Source organism: Lissotriton helveticus, chromosome 4_1 (assembly GCF_964261635.1).
Source record: "Lissotriton helveticus chromosome 4_1, aLisHel1.1, whole genome shotgun sequence".
Classification (NCBI taxonomy): domain Eukaryota; kingdom Metazoa; phylum Chordata; class Amphibia; order Caudata; family Salamandridae; genus Lissotriton; species Lissotriton helveticus.
The window spans coordinates 969,377,603-969,389,687 of NC_136063.1; the positions used below are offsets into that span (position 1 = coordinate 969,377,603).

Here is a 12,085-nt window from a genome sequence, read left to right on the forward strand (position 1 = left end):
TTGCTTAACCACATGGAAAAAACGTTAATGGTTCTAAGTTCTAACACTAAGTATGAAAATCTCTTTTGTATTGTAATTTTTTTTTAAGTCATATTAGTTTCTTCATGTTGATAATATATAACAATAACTTCATGGTAAACTGCTGAAATTAAGCTTTCCAAATCTCCTGGGTTAACTATCATTTGCCCTTCTTCATTTGCTGGACCTCCAGATAGTTGTGCAAAATGGCCTGTTAGCTCAGATGGTTAGAGCGTGGTGCTAATAACGCCAAGGTCACAGGTTTGATCCCTGTACAGGCCAAGTTCAATTGTTTGAACAAAGATGAATTTTTCTTGTGTCTCATTTTGGACTGTTAATCTTCTTGAATCACACGCTGCTTGAAGGATTGGATGGAATCAGTAGCATTTCATCATCTTCTAATTCTTCAAAAGTATTCTATATATTTAGTGAGCCTATTAGTTTAGTCTGTTAGAGCATGAAGTTAAAAACGCAAAGGACATGATTTCAATCAGTCTCCAAGCCAATATTTGAAGCTCCTTTAATGTTGAAAATAGATGTATTTTCTTCTGTATCATGTTTACCTCCATATTTCCTTTGCGCAGAAGCTGATAGAATGATTAGATGAATCAATTGAATATAGGTTATGAATATTTATTTATTGCTAAACCACGTGGAAAAAACGTAACTGGTTCAAAATTCTAACACTAAGTATGGAAATCTCTTTTGTATTGCAATTTTTTTGAAGTCATATTAGTTTCTTCATGTTGATAATATGAAAGTTAATTCATATTAAACAGCTGAAATTAAGCTTTCCAAATCTCCCGGTTGAACTATCATTAGCACTGCTTCCTGTGCTGGTCCTCCAGAAGATGTGCAGATTGGCCTGTTAGCTCAGTTGGTTAGAGCGTGGTGCTAATAATGCCAAGGTCACTGGTTCGATCCCTGTACAGGCCAAGTTTAATTCTTTGAAAAAAGATGAATTTTTCTTGTGTCTCATTTTGGACTGTTTATCTCCTTGGATCAAACACTGCTTGAAGGATTGGATGAATACATTTGATATAATTATAGAATTAATTACTATTCTTAAAGCGCCTGGAATATCTATTAATGGTTCTAAGTTCTAACGCCAAGTAACTAAATCTCTTATTTATTGCAATTTATTGAGATCATTTTTGTTTAGTCTTGTTGATAATATATAAAGATACTATGAATGTAAACAGCTGAATATAAGCGTTCCAACTATCCCGGATTAACAATCAGTAGGACTTCATCATCTGCTTCATCTTCAGTAGTATGCTATATATTTAGTGACTCTATTAGTTTAGTCTGTTAGAGCATGAAGTTAAAAACGCCAAGGACATACTTTCAATCAGTCTCCAAGCCAATACTTGATGCTCCTTTAAATGTTGAAAATAGATGTATTTTCTACTGTATCATGTTTATCTCTATATTTCCTTTGAGGAGAAGCTGATAAAATGATTAAATGAATCAATTCAATATAGGTGATGAATATTTATTTATTGCTTAACCACATGCAAAAAACGTTAATGGTTCTAAGTTCTAACACTAAGTATGTAAATCTCTTTTGTATTGTAATATTTTTTAAGTCATATTAGTTTCTTCATGTTGATAATATATAACAATAACTTCATGGTAAACTGCTGAAATTAAGCTTTCCAAATCTCCTGGGTTAACTATCATTTGCCCTTCTTCATATGCTGGATCTCCAGGTAGTTGTGCAAAATGGCCTGTTAGCTCAGATGCTTAGAGCGTGGTGCTAATAACGCCAAGGTCACAGGTTCGATCCCAGTATAGGACAAGTTTAATTGTTTGAACAAAGATGAATTTTTCTTGTGTCTCATTTTAGACTGTTTATCTCCTTGAATCACACGCTGCTTGAAGGATTGGATGGAATCAGTAGCATTTCATCATCTGCTAATTCTTCAAAAGTATTCTATATATTTAGTGAGCCTATTAGTTTACTCTGTTAGAGCATGAAGTTAAAAACGCAAAGGACATAATTTCAATCAGTCTCCAAGCCAATACGTGATTCTCCTTTAATCTTGAAAATAGATGTATTTTCTTCTGTATCATGTTTACCTCCATATTTTCTTTGCGCAGAAGCTGATAGAATGATTAGATGAATCAATTGAATATAGGTGATGAATATTTATTTATTGCTAAACCACGTGGAAAAAACGTTACTGGTTCAAAATTCTAACACTAAGTATGGAAATCTCTTTTGTATTGCAATTTTTTTGAAGTCATATTAGTTTCTTCATGTTGATAATATGAAAGTTAATTCATATTAAACAGCTGAAATTAAGCTTTCCAAATCTCCCGGTTAAACTATCATTAGCACTGCTTCCTGTGCTGGTCCTCCAGAAGTTGTGCAAATTGGCCTGTTAGCTCAGTTGGTTAGAGCGTGATGCTAATAACGCCAAGGTCACAGGTTCGATCCCTGTACAGGCCAAGTTTAATTCTTTGAAAAAAGATGAATATTTCTTGTGTCTTATTTTGGACTGTTTATCTCCTTGGATCAAACGCTGCTTGAAGGATTGGATGAATACATTTGATATATTTATAGAATTAATTACTATTCTTAAAGCGCCTGGAATATCTATTAATGGTTCTAAGTACTAACGCCAAGTAACTAAATCTTTTATTTATTGCAATTTATTGAGATCATTTTTGATTAGTCTTGTTGATAATATATAAAGATACTATGAATATAAACAGCTGAATATAAGCTTTCCAACTATCCCGGATTAACAATCAGTAGGACTTCATCATCTGCTTCATCTTCAATAGTATGCTATATATTTAGTGACTCTATTAGTTTAGTCTGTTAGAGCATGAAGTTAAAAACGCCAAGGACATACTTTCAATCAGTCTCCAAGCCAATACTTGATGCTCCTTTAATGTTGAAAATAGATGTATTTTGTACTGTATCATGTTTATCTCTATATTTCCTTTGAGGAGAAGCTGATAAAATGATTAGATAAATCAATTCAATATAGGTGATGAATATTTATTTATTGCTTAACCACATGGAAAAAACGTTAATGGTTCTAAGTTCTAACACTAAGTATGAAAATCTCTTTTGTATTGTAATTTTTTTTAAGTCATATTAGTTTCTTCATGTTGATAATATATAACAATAACTTCATGGTAAACTGCTGAAATTAAGCTTTCCAAATCTCCTGGGTTAACTATCATTTGCCCTTCTTCATTTGCTGGATCTCCAGGTAGTTGTGCAAAATGGCCTGTTAGCTCAGATGCTTAGAGCGTGGTGCTAATAACGCCAAGGTCACAGGTTCGATCCCTGTACAGGCCAAGTTTAATTGTTTGAACAAAGATGAATTTTTCTTGTGTCTCATTTTAGACTGTTTATCTCCTTGAATCACACGCTGCTTGAAGGATTGGGTGGAATCAGTAGCATTTCATCATCTGATAATTCTTCAAAAGTATTCTATATATTTAGTGAGCCTATTAGTTTAGTCTGTTAGAGCATGAAGTTAAAAACGCAAAGGACATAATTTCAATCAGTCTCCAAGCCAATACTTGATTCTCCTTTAATCTTGAAAATAGATGTATTTTCTTCTGTATCATGTTTACCTCCATATTTTCTTTGCGCAGAAGCTGATAGAATGATTAGATGAATCAATTGAATATAGGTGATGAATATTTATTTATTGCTAAACCACGTGGAAAAAACGTTACTGGTTCAAAATTCTAACACTAAGTATGGAAATCTCTTTTGTATTGCAATTTTTTTGAAGTCATATTAGTTTCTTCATGTTGATAATATGAAAGTTAATTCATATTAAACAGCTGAAATTAAGCTTTCCAAATCTCCCGGTTAAACTATCATTAGCACTGCTTCCTGTGCTGGTCCTCCAGAAGTTGTGCAAATTGGCCTGTTAGCTCAGTTGGTTAGAGCGTGATGCTAATAACGCCAAGGTCACAGGTTCGATCCCTGTACAGGCCAAGTTTAATTCTTTGAAAAAAGATGAATATTTCTTGTGTCTTATTTTGGACTGTTTATCTCCTTGGATCAAACGCTGCTTGAAGGATTGGATGAATACATTTGATATATTTATAGAATAAATTACTATTCTTAAAACGCCTGGAATATATATTAATGGTTCTAAGTTCTAACGCCAAGTAACTAAATCTCTTATTTATAGCAATTTATTGAGATCATTTTTGTTTAGTCTTGTTGATAATATATAAAGATACTATGAATGTAAACAGCTGAATATAAGCTTTCCAACTATCCCGGATTAACAATCAGTAGGACTTCATCATCTGCTTCATCTTCAATAGTATGCTATATATTTAGTGACTCTATTAGTTTAGCCTGTTAGAGCATGAAGTTAAAAACGACAAGGACATACTTTCAATCAGTCTCCAAGCCAATACTTGATGCTCCTTTAATGTTGAAAATAGATGTATTTTCTACTGTATCATGTTTATCTCTATATTTCCTTTGAGGAGAAGCTGATAAAATGATTAGATGAATCACGTCAATATAGGTGATGAATATTTATTTATTGCTTAACCACATGGAAAAAAAGTTAATGGTTCTAAGTTCTAAAACTAAGTATGTAAATCTCTTTTGTATTGTAATTTTTTTTAAGTCATATTAGTTTCTTCATGTTGATAATATATAACAATAACTTCATGGTAAACTGCTGAAATTAAGCTTTCCAAATCTCCTGGGTTAACTATCATTTGTCCTTCTTCATATGCTGGACCTCCAGGTAGCTGTGCAAAATGGCCTGTTAGCTCAGATGGTTAGAGCGTGGTGCTAATAACACCAAGGTCACAGGTTCGATCCCTGTACAGGCCAAGTTTAATTGTTTGAACTAAGATGAATTTTTCTTGTGTCTCATTTTGGACTGCTTATCTCCTTGAATCACACACTGCTTGAAGGATTGGATGGAATCAGTAGCATTTCATCATCTGCTAATTCTTCAAAAGTATTCTATATATTTAGTGAGCCTATTAGTTTAGTCTGTTAGAGCATGAAGTTAAAAACGCAAAGGACATAATTTCAATCAGTCTCCAAGCCAATACTTGATGTTCCTTTAATGTTGAAAATAGATGTATTTTCTTCTGTATCATGTTTACCTCCATATTTCCTTTGCGCAGAAGCTGATAGAATGATTAGATGAATCAATTGAATATAGATGATGAATATTTATTTATTGCTAAACCACGTGGAAAAAACGTTAATGGTTCTAAGTTCCATCACTAAGTATGAAAATCTCTTTTGTATTGCAATTTTTTTGAAGTCATATTAGTTTCTTCATGTTGATAATATGAAAGTTAATTCATATTAAACAGCTGAAATTAAGCTTTCCAAATCTCCCGGTTGAACTATCATTAGCACTGCTTCCTGTGCTGGTCCTCCAGAAGATGTGTAAATTGGCCTGTTAGCTCAGTTGGTTAGAGCGTGGTGCTAATAACGCCAAGGTCACAGGTTCGATCCCTGTACAGGCCAAGTTTAATTCTTTGAAAAAAGATGAATATTTCATGTGTCTGATTTTGGACTGTTTATCTCCTTGGATCAAACGCTGCTTGAAGGATTGGATGAATACATTTGATATATTTATAGAATTAATTACTATTCTTAAAGCGCCTGGAATATCTATTAATGGTTCTAAGTTCTAACGCCAAGTAACTAAATCTTTTATTTATTGCAATTTATTGAGATCATTTTTGTTTAGTCTTGTTGATAATATATAAAGATACTATGAATGTAAACAGCTGAATATAAGCTTTCCAACTATGCCGGATTAACAATCAGTAGGACTTCATCATCTGCTTCATCTTCAATAGTATGCTATATATTTAGTGACTCTATTAGTTTAGTCTGTTAGAGCATGAAGTTAAAAACGCCAAGGACATACTTTCAATCAGTCTCCAAGCCAATACTTGATGCTCCTTTAATGTTGAAAATAGATGTATTTTCTACTGTATCATGTTTATCTCTATATTTCCTTTGAGGAGAAGCTGATAAAATGATTAGATGAATCAATTCAATATAGGTGATGAATATTTATTTATTGCTTAACCACATGGAAAAAACGTTAATGGTTCTAAGTTCTAACACTAAGTATGAAAATCTCTTTTGTATTGTAATTTTTTTTAAGTCATATTAGTTTCTTCATGTTGATAATATATAACAATAACTTCATGGTAAACTGCTGAAATTAAGCTTTCCAAATCTCCTGGGTTAACTATCATTTGCCCTTCTTCATTTGCTGGACCTCCAGGTAGTTGTGCAAAATGGCCTGTTAGCTCAGATGGTTAGAGCGTGGTGCTAATAACGCCAAGGTCACAGGTTCGATCCCTGTACAGGCCAAGTTCAATTGTTTGAACAAAGATGAATTTTTCTTGTGTCTCATTTTGGACAGTTAATCTTCTTGAATCACACGCTGCTTGAAGGGTTGGATGGAATCAGTAGCATTTCATCATCTGCTAATTCTTCAAAAGTATTCTATATATTTAGTGAGCCTATTAGTTTAGTCTGTTAGAGCATGAAGTTAAAAACGCAAAGGACATAATTTCAATCAGTCTCCAAGCCAATATTTGAAGCTCCTTTAATGTTGAAAATAGATGTATTTTCTTCTGTATCATGTACCTCCATATTTCCTTTGCGCAGAAGCTGATAGAATGATTAGATGAATCAATTGAATATAGGTGATGAATATTTATTTATTGCTAAACCACGTGGAAAAAACGTTACTGGTTCAAAATTCTAACACTAAGTATGGAAATCTCTTTTGTATTGCAATTTTTTTGAAGTCATATTAGTTTCTTCATGTTGATAATATGAAAGTTAATTCATATTAAACAGCTGAAATTAAGCTTTCCAAATCTCCCGGTTGAACTATCATTAGCACTGCTTCCTGTGCTGGTCCTCCAGAAGATGTGCAAATTGGCCTGTTAGCTCAGTTGGTTAGAGCGTGGTGCTAATAACGCCAAGGTCACAGGTTCGATCCCTGTACAGGCCAAGTTTAATTCTTTGAAAAAAGATAAATTTTTCTTGTGTCTCATTTTGGACTGTTTATCTCCTTGGATCAAACGCTGCTTGAAGGACTGGATGAATACATTTGATATAATTATAGAATTAATTACTATTCTTAAAGCGCCTGGAATATCTATTAATGGTTCTAAGTTCTAACGCCAAGTAACTAAATCTCTTATTTATAGCAATTTATTGAGATCATTTTTGTTTAGTCTTGTTGATAATATATAAAGATACTATGAATGTAAACAGCTGAATATAAGCTTTCCAACTATCCCGGATTAACAATCAGTAGGACTTCATCATCTGCTTCATCTTCAATAGTATGCTATATATTTAGTGACTCTATTAGTTTAGTCTGTTAGAGCATGAAGTTAAAAACGACAAGGACATACTTTCAATCAGTCTCCAAGCCAATACTTGATGCTCCTTTAATGTTGAAAATAGATGTATTTTCTACTGTATCATGTTTATCTCTATATTTCCTTTGAGGAGAAGCTGATAAAATGATTAGATGAATCAATTCAATATAGGTGATGAATATTTATTTATTGCTTAACCACATGGAAAAAACGTTAATGGTTCTAAGTTCTAACACTAAGTATGAAAATCTCTTTTGTATTGTAATTTTTTTTAAGTCATATTAGTTTCTTCATGTTGATAATATATAACAATAACTTCATGGTAAACTGCTGAAATTAAGCTTTCCAAATATCCTGGGTTAACTATCATTTGCCCTTCTTCATTTGCTGGACCTCCAGGTAGTTGTGCAAAATGACCTGTTAGCTCAGATGGTTAGAGCGTGGTGCTAATAACGCCAAGGTCACAGGTTCGATCCCTGTACAGGCCAAGTTCAATTGCTTGAACAAAGATGAATTTTTCTTGTGTCTCATTTTGGACTGTTAATCTTCTTGAATCACACGCTGCTTGAAGGGTTGGATGGAATCAGTAGCATTTCATCATCTGCTAATTCTTCAAAAGTATTCTATATATTTAGTGAGCCTATTAGTTTAGTCTGTTAGAGCATGAAGTTAAAAACGCAAAGGACATAATTTCAATCAGTCTCCAAGCCAATATTTGAAGCTCCTTTAATGTTGAAAATAGATGTATTTTCTTCTGTATCATGTTTACCTCCATATTTCCTTTGCGCAGAAGCTGATAGAATGATTAGATGAATCAATTCAATATAGGTGATGAATATTTATTTATTGCTAAACCACGTGGAAAAAACGTTACTGGTTCAAAATTCTAACAACTAAGTATGGAAATCTCTTTTGTATTGCAATTTTTTTGAAGTCATATTAGTTTCTTCATGTTGATAATATGAAAGTTAATTCATATTAAACAGCTGAAATTAAGCTTTCCAAATCTCCCGGTTGAACTATCATTAGCACTGCTTCCTGTGCTGGTCCTCCAGAAGATGTGCAAATTGGCCTTTTAGCTCAGTTGGTTAGAGCGTGGTGCTAATAACGCCAAGGTCACAGGTTCGATCCCTGTACAGGCCAAGTTTAATTCTTTGAAAAAAGATTAATTTTTCTTGTGTCTTATTTTGTACTGTTTATCTCCTTGGATCAAACGCTGCTTAAGGGACTGGATGAATACATTTGATATAATTATAGAATAAATTACTATTCTTAAAACGCCTGGAATATATATTAATGGTTCTAAGTTCTAACGCCAAGTAACTAAATCTCTTATTTATAGCAATTTATTGAGATCATTTTTGTTTAGTCTTGTTGATAATATATAAAGATACTATGAATGTAAACAGCTGAATATAAGCTTTCCAACTATCCCGGATTAACAATCAGTAGGACTTCATCATCTGCTTCATCTTCAATAGTATGCTATATATTTAGTGACTCTATTAGTTTAGCCTGTTAGAGCATGAAGTTAAAAACGACAAGGACATACTTTCAATCAGTCTCCAAGCCAATACTTGATGCTCCTTTAATGTTGAAAATAGATGTATTTTCTACTGTATCATGTTTATCTCTATATTTCCTTTGAGGAGAAGCTGATAAAATGATTAGATGAATCACGTCAATATAGGTGATGAATATTTATTTATTGCTTAACCACATGGAAAAAAAGTTAATGGTTCTAAGTTCTAAAACTAAGTATGTAAATCTCTTTTGTATTGTAATTTTTTTTAAGTCATATTAGTTTCTTCATGTTGATAATATATAACAATAACTTCATGGTAAACTGCTGAAATTAAGCTTTCCAAATCTCCTGGGTTAACTATCATTTGTCCTTCTTCATATGCTGGACCTCCAGGTAGCTGTGCAAAATGGCCTGTTAGCTCAGATGGTTAGAGCGTGGTGCTAAAAACACCAAGGTCACAGGTTCGATCCCTGTACAGGCCAAGTTTAATTGTTTGAACTAAGATGAATTTTTCTTGTGTCTCATTTTGGACTGCTTATCTCCTTGAATCACACACTGCTTGAAGGATTGGATGGAATCAGTAGCATTTCATCATCTGCTAATTCTTCAAAAGTATTCTATATATTTAGTGAGCCTATTAGTTTAGTCTGTTAGAGCATGAAGTTAAAAACGCAAAGGACATAATTTCAATCAGTCTCCAAGCCAATACTTGATGCTCCTTTAATGTTGAAAATAGATGTATTTTCTTCTGTATCATGTTTACCTCCATATTTCCTTTGCGCAGAAGCTGATAGAATGATTAGATGAATCAATTGAATATAGATGATGAATATTTATTTATTGCTAAACCACGTGGAAAAAACGTTAATGGTTCTAAGTTCCATCACTAAGTATGAAAATCTCTTTTGTATTGCAATTTTTTTGAAGTCATATTAGTTTCTTCATGTTGATAATATGAAAGTTAATTCATATTAAACAGCTGAAATTAAGCTTTCCAAATCTCCCGGTTGAACTATCATTAGCACTGCTTCCTGTGCTGGTCCTCCAGAAGATGTGTAAATTGGCCTGTTAGCTCAGTTGGTTAGAGCGTGGTGCTAATAACGCCAAGGTCACAGGTTCGATCCCTGTACAGGCCAAGTTTAATTCTTTGAAAAAAGATGAATATTTCATGTGTCTGATTTTGGACTGTTTATCTCCTTGGATCAAACGCTGCTTGAAGGATTGGATGAATACATTTGATATATTTATAGAATTAATTACTATTCTTAAAGCGCCTGGAATATGTATTAATGGTTCTAAGTTCTAACGCCAAGTAACTAAATCTTTTATTTATTGCAATTTATTGAGATCATTTTTGTTTAGTCTTGTTGATAATATATAAAGATACTATGAATGTAAACAGCTGAATATAAGCTTTCCAACTATGCCGGATTAACAATCAGTAGGACTTCATCATCTGCTTCATCTTCAATAGTATGCTATATATTTAGTGACTCTATTAGTTTAGTCTGTTAGAGCATGAAGTTAAAAACGCCAAGGACATACTTTCAATCAGTCTCCAAGCCAATACTTGATGCTCCTTTAATGTTGAAAATAGATGTATTTTCTACTGTATCATGTTTATCTCTATATTTCCTTTGAGGAGAAGCTGATAAAATGATTAGATGAATCAATTCAATATAGGTGATGAATATTTATTTATTGCTTAACCACATGGAAAAAACGTTAATGGTTCTAAGTTCTAACACTAAGTATGAAAATCTCTTTTGTATTGTAATTTTTTTTAAGTCATATTAGTTTCTTCATGTTGATAATATATAACAATAACTTCATGGTAAACTGCTGAAATTAAGCTTTCCAAATATCCTGGGTTAACTATCATTTGCCCTTCTTCATTTGCTGGACCTCCAGGTAGTTGTGCAAAATGACCTGTTAGCTCAGATGGTTAGAGCGTGGTGCTAATAACGCCAAGGTCACAGGTTCGATCCCTGTACAGGCCAAGTTCAATTGTTTGAACAAAGATGAATTTTTCTTGTGTCTCATTTTGGACTGTTAATCTTCTTGAATCACACGCTGCTTGAAGGATTGGATGGAATCAGTAGCATTTCATCATCTGCTAATTCTTCAAAAGTATTCTATATATTTAGTGAGCCTATTAGTTTAGTCTGTTAGAGCATGAAGTTAAAAACGCAAAGGACATAATTTCAATCAGTCTCCAAGCCAATATTTGAAGCTCCTTTAATGTTGAAAATAGATGTATTTTCTTCTGTATCATGTTTACCTCCATATTTCCTTTGCGCAGAAGCTGATAGAATGATTAGATGAATCAATTGAATATAGGTGATGAATATTTATTTATTGCTAAACCACGTGGAAAAAACGTTACTGGTTCAAAATTCTAACACTAAGTATGGAAATCTCTTTTGTATTGCAATTTTTTTGAAGTCATATTAGTTTCTTCATGTTGATAATATGAAAGTTAATTCATATTAAACAGCTGAAATTAAGCTTTCCAAATCTCCCGGTTGAACTATCATTAGCACTGCTTCCTGTGCTGGTCCTCCAGAAGATGTGCAAATTGGCCTTTTAGCTCAGTTGGTTAGAGCGTGGTGCTAATAACGCCAAGGTCACAGGTTCGATCCCTGTACAGGCCAAGTTTAATTCTTTGAAAAAAGATTAATTTTTCTTGTGTCTTATTTTGTACTGTTTATCTCCTTGGATCAAACGCTGCTTAAGGGACTGGATGAATACATTTGATATAATTATAGAATAAATTACTATTCTTAAAACGCCTGGAATATATATTAATGGTTCTAAGTTCTAACGCCAAGTAACTAAATCTCTTATTTATAGCAATTTATTGAGATCATTTTTGTTTAGTCTTGTTGATAATATATAAAGATACTATGAATGTAAACAGCTGAATATAAGCTTTCCAACTATCCCGGATTAACAATCAGTAGGACTTCATCATCTGCTTCATCTTCAATAGTATGCTATATATTTAGTGACTCTATTAGTTTAGCCTGTTAGAGCATGAAGTTAAAAACGACAAGGACATACTTTCAATCAGTCTCCAAGCCAATACTTGATGCTCCTTTAATGTTGAAAATAGATGTATTTTCTACTGTATCATGTTTATCTCTATATTTCCTTTGA

General features: G+C 32.9%; 9 non-coding genes across 9 annotated transcripts; all 9 read left to right on the plus strand.

Annotated features, from left to right (window-relative positions):
- The first annotated feature begins 2,399 nt into the window (after positions 1-2,399).
- On the plus strand, positions 2,400-2,473 carry TRNAI-AAU (transfer RNA isoleucine (anticodon AAU)). The gene has a single exon. It is a non-coding gene; the product is annotated as a tRNA-Ile (tRNA).
- Positions 2,474-3,917: 1,444 nt separating this feature from the next.
- TRNAI-AAU (transfer RNA isoleucine (anticodon AAU)) lies at positions 3,918-3,991 on the plus strand. Its single transcript has one exon. It is a non-coding gene; the product is annotated as a tRNA-Ile (tRNA).
- Positions 3,992-5,435: 1,444 nt separating this feature from the next.
- TRNAI-AAU (transfer RNA isoleucine (anticodon AAU)) lies at positions 5,436-5,509 on the plus strand. Its single transcript has one exon. It is a non-coding gene; the product is annotated as a tRNA-Ile (tRNA).
- Positions 5,510-6,299: 790 nt separating this feature from the next.
- Positions 6,300-6,373, plus strand: TRNAI-AAU (transfer RNA isoleucine (anticodon AAU)). Its single transcript has one exon. It is a non-coding gene; the product is annotated as a tRNA-Ile (tRNA).
- Positions 6,374-6,951: 578 nt separating this feature from the next.
- TRNAI-AAU (transfer RNA isoleucine (anticodon AAU)) lies at positions 6,952-7,025 on the plus strand. The gene has a single exon. It is a non-coding gene; the product is annotated as a tRNA-Ile (tRNA).
- Positions 7,026-8,470: 1,445 nt separating this feature from the next.
- TRNAI-AAU (transfer RNA isoleucine (anticodon AAU)) lies at positions 8,471-8,544 on the plus strand. Its single transcript has one exon. It is a non-coding gene; the product is annotated as a tRNA-Ile (tRNA).
- Positions 8,545-9,334: 790 nt separating this feature from the next.
- On the plus strand, positions 9,335-9,408 carry TRNAF-AAA (transfer RNA phenylalanine (anticodon AAA)). Its single transcript has one exon. It is a non-coding gene; the product is annotated as a tRNA-Phe (tRNA).
- A 580-nt stretch (positions 9,409-9,988) lies between these two features.
- Positions 9,989-10,062, plus strand: TRNAI-AAU (transfer RNA isoleucine (anticodon AAU)). Its single transcript has one exon. It is a non-coding gene; the product is annotated as a tRNA-Ile (tRNA).
- A 1,444-nt stretch (positions 10,063-11,506) lies between these two features.
- On the plus strand, positions 11,507-11,580 carry TRNAI-AAU (transfer RNA isoleucine (anticodon AAU)). The gene has a single exon. It is a non-coding gene; the product is annotated as a tRNA-Ile (tRNA).
- Positions 11,581-12,085: the final 505 nt, after the last annotated feature.